At 46.4% G+C, this 7,273-nt stretch overlaps 1 pseudogene; it reads right to left on the bottom strand.

The window, feature by feature from the left end:
• Nucleotides 1-566: 566 nt before the first annotated feature.
• Nucleotides 567-5,462, bottom strand: LOC136482305 (cyclase-associated protein 1-like; annotated as a pseudogene).
• Nucleotides 5,463-7,273: the final 1,811 nt, after the last annotated feature.

Here is a 7,273-nt window from a genome sequence, read left to right as displayed (position 1 = left end):
CTTGTACTCCATTTGCGACTTTAATGAAACTTTCGCTTCTTTGCAAAGTTCTCATCGAACGGAATCCCTGTAATGAATTAGCAATATGAATAGTTGCACCTGAATCAATCCACCAAGTAGATTTTGAAAACTTTACATACAAGGATTCATTTACAAACGTAATAATGTTCTCACCTTTATTCTTCATAATCATCTTTAAGAAATCAGGACAATTCTTTTTATAATGTCCCGTCTTCTTGCAGTGGAGACACTGGTCTTTAGCCACTGGGAATTGCTGGTTCTGAGACTGTTGCATGGGACCTTTTCCAGATGATTTGGAGGAAGAGCTGTTATTATAGTTCTTTTTATTATCTTTTAGGTAGTTGACAGAACCACCTTGTGAAACTTTTATTCTTTCCTTCTCCTACACACACATGGCTATGAGCTTTTCTAAATCCCATTTTTCAGGCTGTATGTTGTAATTAACAACAAATGTATCAAATTCTTTAGGCAAAGAAGCAAAAATCAAATGAATAAGGAACTCATCCTTGAGTGCCAAATCCATTGGTTTGAGCTTAGATGCCAGATTGCTCATTCTCAGTATGTGCTCTCTAATGCCACTGCCGCCACCAGAGTACCTTTCTGTAACCAGCTGCTTGATCAGCTGGGTTGCATATGTCTTTGAAGAGCCAGTGAACTGACTCTTTATTCTATCTAGGTACTCTGTGACCGTGTCACAATCTGGAATTGAGCCCACGATGACAGGCTCAATCGTGTTCTTTATCACTTCCAAACACTTCTTGTTGGCAGTGACCCATTTCCTATGCTCAAGGTCATAGGACATCTTTACGGGAGCAAAATCCCGCTCTCTGTTCTGCCATGCAGCATCAGTCTCATCTGTCTCCCTCACCGGTGCCACAGGTTCTTTGGGACACGGTGTGGTGACAACCCAGTCTACCTCAGCGAGGATAAAGGTCAGGTCTATCTTTTTCTTCCACTCAATATAGTTATCACCTTTTAGAGTGGGGATCCCTTTGATACAACTCATCAAGTTGTATCCTCCTGAAAACACAATTCAAATAGTGTAAGAACAGAAATAACAACAATAATTGCATGCCTTAGTTTAACGTTGGTCAAAATTAAAACATACAATTATTTTATACATTAAATCTACATCACCGTTGGGCAGAAATAGAAATAATGCATAATCATTTAAAATTATAATATTGCTATTAACAACGTTGGTCAGAAAATAACAATATCATAATCAACTCATATTTATCTCTTGGCTCTTAAAATCAAATTCTCCCGTTGGTTCGAATTTAATTTAAAAGTCCATAATTGCTTTAAATACGCAGCGGAAAATTTAAATATGAACATAATTATTTTTCTAGAAACTCTTAAATATTGCACTGTTCTCTGAACAAAATTGTCGTTGGATAAAATTTGCACAAAGATTTGCATCAACTTCCAATTGAAATTCATCAAATATATATATTTCTGGAAAAATAAAAGAAAAACTTTGAGCTATTTCTATTCATTAGGCCATTTCGGCCCAGCCAGCACACGCGCGGCCCACGGCCTGCTCACGCGCACGCGCGCGCCAGCGCACCCGGCCCAGTTGCCGCGGCCCATCCGCGCGCTCCAGCGCACCCCCGCGCCCAGGCCGCAGCGCCAGGCCGCAACCTGGACCTGGGCCGGGAATTCGGCCTCGTGCCCTTTCCCGCCTGGGCTGCGGCGCTGGCCCACTCGCTCGTGGCCGTCCGTCTCCATCCGACGGCTGCCCGCGCGCATCGCAGGATCAAAACCCGGCGGCCGTCGCGGCGCCCTTGACCTAGCGTCATTCGGCTTCGCTCTCTCTCTCTCTCTCTCTCTTCGCCCCTCACTGCTCTCTCCTCTCCACTCAGTCCCGCCGCAGCAGACACCGAGCGAGGAGCTTCGACGGCGAGAGAGATCAGCAAGCCCCGGCGCCGTCTCCGGCCCCCTCGCCGGCGTGCGCGCTCCCCAGCGGGTGAGCGCACCGCCGTCGAGCGGCCTGGCCGCGGTGCCCTAGTGGCCGTTCCGGCGAGCAGATCAGCCCCGGCCGGCCCTTTCTTTTCCCCGCGGGGCGGCGTGCACGACGGTGAGGTGAGTCGAGCCGAGCCACCCTCTTCCCTTTATTTCCCCTTTCGGTTTCTTTGATTCGGATTTGGCCCGATTTTCCGATTAGGGTTAGGGTTTGCTTTTCTGATTTGAAATCGGTTCTTTTCCCTTCTCAGTCAATCACCGAGCGGGTTAGGGTATGGGTTGGGGAGCCACGGCCGAGCCGGGCCTCTGTCCGCGCGCCAACCATGGCGGCGGTGATAGCTTTTCCGCGCGACGGCGGTGTTGGGAGGACCGGGTTGGTTCCCCTCTTCATACTTTTCCTTCCCTAAAACCCGATCTAGGGTTAGGGTTTCATCAGATCCGATCCGAGATCGTGATCTCATTCTTTCTCTACCCCTATCTAGATCTACGTGCTAGTATGCTCTGGTACCATTGTTATAAACTGTGGATCGACTAGGGTAGATCTAGACGGTTTGCTGTTGAACATGATGAACTAGAACAAGTAGAGAGTGGGAGATAGGGTAGAGATGCTGGTGTTGAACCTGAGCCTTCGGATGAAGTCACGGTTGAGCTGGCCATCACTGGTTCGTTGATGGAGGCAGCACACGGGCAGCGACGGGTGGAGTAGAGGTTGCACGGACGTCGATGCAGTGCAGACGGGGCGTAGCAGTGGCGACGGCGAGAGTCAGCGGAGCTTCCCGTCGCTGGCTGCGCGCCCTCTTAGATCGGTCTAGGGTTTATCGGTGGGTTTGCGGCTCATGGCGAACCTCGTGCTTTGAGCCGCCGGCCCCCACCTCTTTATATAGCGCAGTGCGACGGGGGCCCACCAACCATGTAGGGTTGGGCGCCCCCGATCAGGGCGCGTGACCAAGGCCCAATAAGCCGTTGGTTAGGAGATCAAACTAACATTTGCATCTGGAACAAGAACATTGATTTCACTTGATTTAGCGGTTGTTATAGATGTCTCTAAAGATTCCTTGCTTAAGTAAAGTTGGCAGCCAGATTTGTTGTCTATTGATATAGTCGGAACCGAGCCCTGTAGTATCATTAGAAAGCATAAGAAGATATTTGCATCAACTGATGCAAGTAAATATGATATCTTGATCACAGAGCATGGGAGCGCTTCTATATATATGTTTGGAAGAAAATCTACCTCACATTGGACCTCTGCACTGTTACAATTCACAATTTCACAAGCCGCTACAACCCCCTGAGAACAATACATGACAAGTTAATGAAGCAACAAGAATTCCCTGGAAGTATTTGTTGATTTGTCAACAGATGTACCTTGAATAAGACTAGCTTACTTTGGTGCACTTATCAATTGTTATGTTGTTCACTTTCCCTGCACAACAATTTCCACATATACGCTTGGACAGTTATTGTTTTCTCTTAAAAAAGAATGAAGATTTATTCGTAGCACTTTGGTGGGAAAGTACCTTTGACTTGCAGCACACAATCCTTGCATCCATATACATACACTGACTGTTTGGTATCACAGTCTTCAATAATTAAGCTCTTGTTCCCAACATGATGCTCAACCACCCATCTGATAGAGAATGACATTAATCGAGTGAGCTTGTTTCATTGATGGTTTATTTGCATTTCTGGATAGGAAGGAACATAACAATTACTTGCGACCCGTCTGGAGCTCCAATTTAGCAGGTCCTTTAGTTGAGCTAAAGGAATGTGCATTGCGAGTTTCTTTTCCTTCAGCAGCTACAACACCTGTTTTGTCTGTTCAATTTTTGCTCTTCATGTCATCAGTTACCTTCCTGAGGCCTGTATATATAACAAGAAGGTGAAGCAGTAACCATAACATAATTTTAGTGCATGAATTGGGCAGGTGTACGAGTTGTTCAACCGAAAATCAAATGAAAACTCATACTGAGCTGACCTTGTGTCACTGGTTTCCGAGAGCTGATTTCAGCAAATACTGCTGACATTCCAGATTTTGGTTGGGATGATGAGGCCGAAGAGATGGAAAGGGATGTAGAAGGAGCGGACGGGACTGAAGGTGCCTTGTTGGTTGCACTTCCTGGCGGTTGCCATACAGGACCCAATGGGTAGTACCCACATAATCACGCAAATTGGGCACATAAAGCTCTTTCAGGACTTTAGCCCACTCCACATGATCAGGGTCCTTATTTTTGTATTCCACAAGCACCTATGATATCATTATCCAACACTAGTATGAGTGAACCTATATGTGCTTAGGAAATCAACTCTACTACAGTTAATCTTTGAATAAGCTTAGTTAGACATGGTGTTATGATAAGCAGTTGGTGGTCCTTTTCAACTGTTAATTAACTCTGAATTTGTTTTTGTTTTATAAAACGTGTATTTTTCTTGAATATAAATATTAAGTATGGACACGGGTCTTTGAGTTTCACATTTCCATTTTCTTGGGAGCCTTGAGTTTTACTGTATTATTTACACATTTTGCCCTAGAACTTGGTACCTGATAAGGATTCATTTGATCATTTCCTCCTTCAATCACAAACCCCTTCACATATTGTCTAGGTGCATTTCCAGAATGACATTCTTTTTTGGAACAAAGGTACCCTAGTATCATATTAGAAAGGTCGTCAACTGTGAGTAATATATACCTTATTGCTGTAGAACTCTGCCATTTGCCAGCTCTCTTCTACATGAGCAATCGGAAGAGGCATACCTGAAGAGATATACACAATCCAGTTAGTCTCCCACTTTACATACACGAGCAGCAGCAGAACATGTATTGGCATGTTGTTTCAGCCCCCCATCACATAATTTGCCAAAAGGTTAGAACGTGATAGTTGATACTTACCGCAACCTTTGCCAGTGTAACCAATCCATGCCAGAGCGGCCAGGCTACCGGCTGCTGCTTTTAGATGGTTGGCATAGATCGATCTCGTCCCCTCCGCCAATGCGTTGGCCTCCAAGATCGTTTCATTCAGCGGCCCCATAAACGTCGTCACTGACTCCATTGTTGGTTTCTACCAAGTACCAAATCATAAGCATTTAACAATTGATCATCAACCACAAATGTACCAAATGCGCAAATACTTTATTTCCCATGTTAAGATTTCAGACTTCACTGTCATTCGCAGAGAGAGAGGAATGAAAGCTGAGACGAACAAGAGGCGCACCTGTGTCTGGTTGGTCCTGACAAGAAGGTTCTTCCCAACCAAGAACGCCTTCTCCACCAATCCCGTCGCCTCGGCGACATCCACCCCGATCTTGCCGGAGGCCGCAGACACCCTGCCGAGCGCGCTGGCGACAAGATCGTCGAAGGCCACAATCGCCAGGTCCTGCGCTGATGCAGTAGTGTCGGGCACGCCGCCGCGCGCCCCACCGCTGAGTGCCTCCAGCCGGGATACCGCCGCCTCCAGCCTTCCTATCAGGGCTTCTCCCATGGCGTTCGCGCGTGGGCCGGTGATAGGATTGCTAGGAGGCGAGGAGTGCGGGGATGGGCAATGCAGATAAGGAAGGCACCATCAGAAATTAGCATCTTGCCAATTACAATTAATTTAAATTAGGAGATTTGTTTGGGTTGTTCTCTAATTCACCAAAGATCTGTTTGGCATGGCTTATTTGAAGTTTATGCCTTTCTTCTATGCAGCAAAGATACCCAAACACACAGCTTAAGAGCTTCTCTCATTTTAACTGGTGAAGCGGAAAACAGGAAAAGTGGCCTGACCCCAGCTTTTTTTTCAATGCAGCCAGCTTCTCCCTCACTATTGTGCCACCATCCACGTGCCGCTCTCCCCCATCATGCTACCCTCCACCTGCACCCCTCCTCACCCGTGTGTAAGCCGCGCTGCTTCACCTGCTCGCCTTCACCACTGGACAGCTCCTCGGCTACCCTCTCCTCTCCATTGCCAGTCAGCTCTTCCGCCGACCACTCACCCCCGCCACCGTGTATCCAAGAAACCACCCTCAATTTCCCATGTGAGGAGAGGAGGATATCTCTGCCGACCACCGCTGAGTTTCTCTTCGCCACTGAGATCCACCATTAGGAGCTCAGGCCCATCGGATTCACTGTCGGGAGTACCAGGATCAGGCCAGGGAGTGGCAGGCTTGGGGTAGTGAGCAGCGGGATTGGGTCGGTTAGCAGTGGGATGGGTGACTAGCCCTTAGGTAGAAGGCCCTTCCTTCTTTGCGACGAGCCTTCCTGACAGGTGGATCACACGGGTGAAAAGTGGTATAAAGTATAAACGCTAGGCTAGCTCCCAATACATTGGATCGGCTGTTGTGAGACTCACAGATTCATCAGCGTGAACCAGCTCAACATCATCTCCATGCCACTAAATCAAACACTGATGCATGGTCGATGGTACACAATAATTTGTATGAATCCAATCATGACCAAGGAGTAAACTATATGAGCCCTTTCCATCAATGACGAAGAATGTGGTGAGCAAAGTTTTACTTCCGATTGTCAATTCGACATTCATTGCCCCCTGGTCTTTGATGCATTACCCCTAAAATCCTTAAACATCATGTCGGTCTCAATCAAATCTCCTGGTCCATTGCCAAGTTTACGAAAAGTGGTATAAGGCATAAGATCAACAGAAGCTCCTCCGTCCACCAACATTTTGCTCATCGGCTTCCCATCAACAAAACCTTTTTCATATAAAGCCTTTAAGTGCCGATGCTTGACTGGCTTATCGAATATAGAATGTTGTATCACTGACAACTTGGCAACTATTTCCTCATACTCCAATTCATCAAAATCTGAATAGACTTCTTGGTTTGCTGGAGCTCTAAATTCCAATGGTAATAGAAAAGCCATTTGAATATTAGCCAATGGTTGACCCCTATCGGCTATTTGTTTAGCACGCCACACATGAGGTCTATTAGATGTCTGGGCCTATTCTAGCTCTCTATTCCTTAGGTGTTGCACTCTTCTTTTCTGGCTTCTTGTCAAACTTCCTATACACCGTTGCCCTTTCTGCCAAACATACTCTTCCTCATTGCTCTCTTCTGCATAATCAACCCAGTTTTGATCAACAACTCGCTTCCCAAGCCGATCATGAACACTTCTATTTTTTAGGCGCCGATCCATATTATTATGATGATACTCATCTTGAGCACGGATAGACCGGCGGTTGGCTTGAGATTGCCTAAACTCCCAATATTGCTCACTGCACTCTGGGCAATTATTTGTAGTAGGCAATTTCAAACTTTCATTCCAACAATGTCTAAAGAAAGGACAATTCCAATG

This window comes from Miscanthus floridulus, chromosome 9 (genome assembly GCF_019320115.1).
Source record: "Miscanthus floridulus cultivar M001 chromosome 9, ASM1932011v1, whole genome shotgun sequence".
Taxonomy (NCBI): domain Eukaryota; kingdom Viridiplantae; phylum Streptophyta; class Magnoliopsida; order Poales; family Poaceae; genus Miscanthus; species Miscanthus floridulus.
The sequence above is the reverse complement of the archived record's forward strand: the minus strand, read 5'-3'. Positions and strand labels throughout refer to the sequence as shown.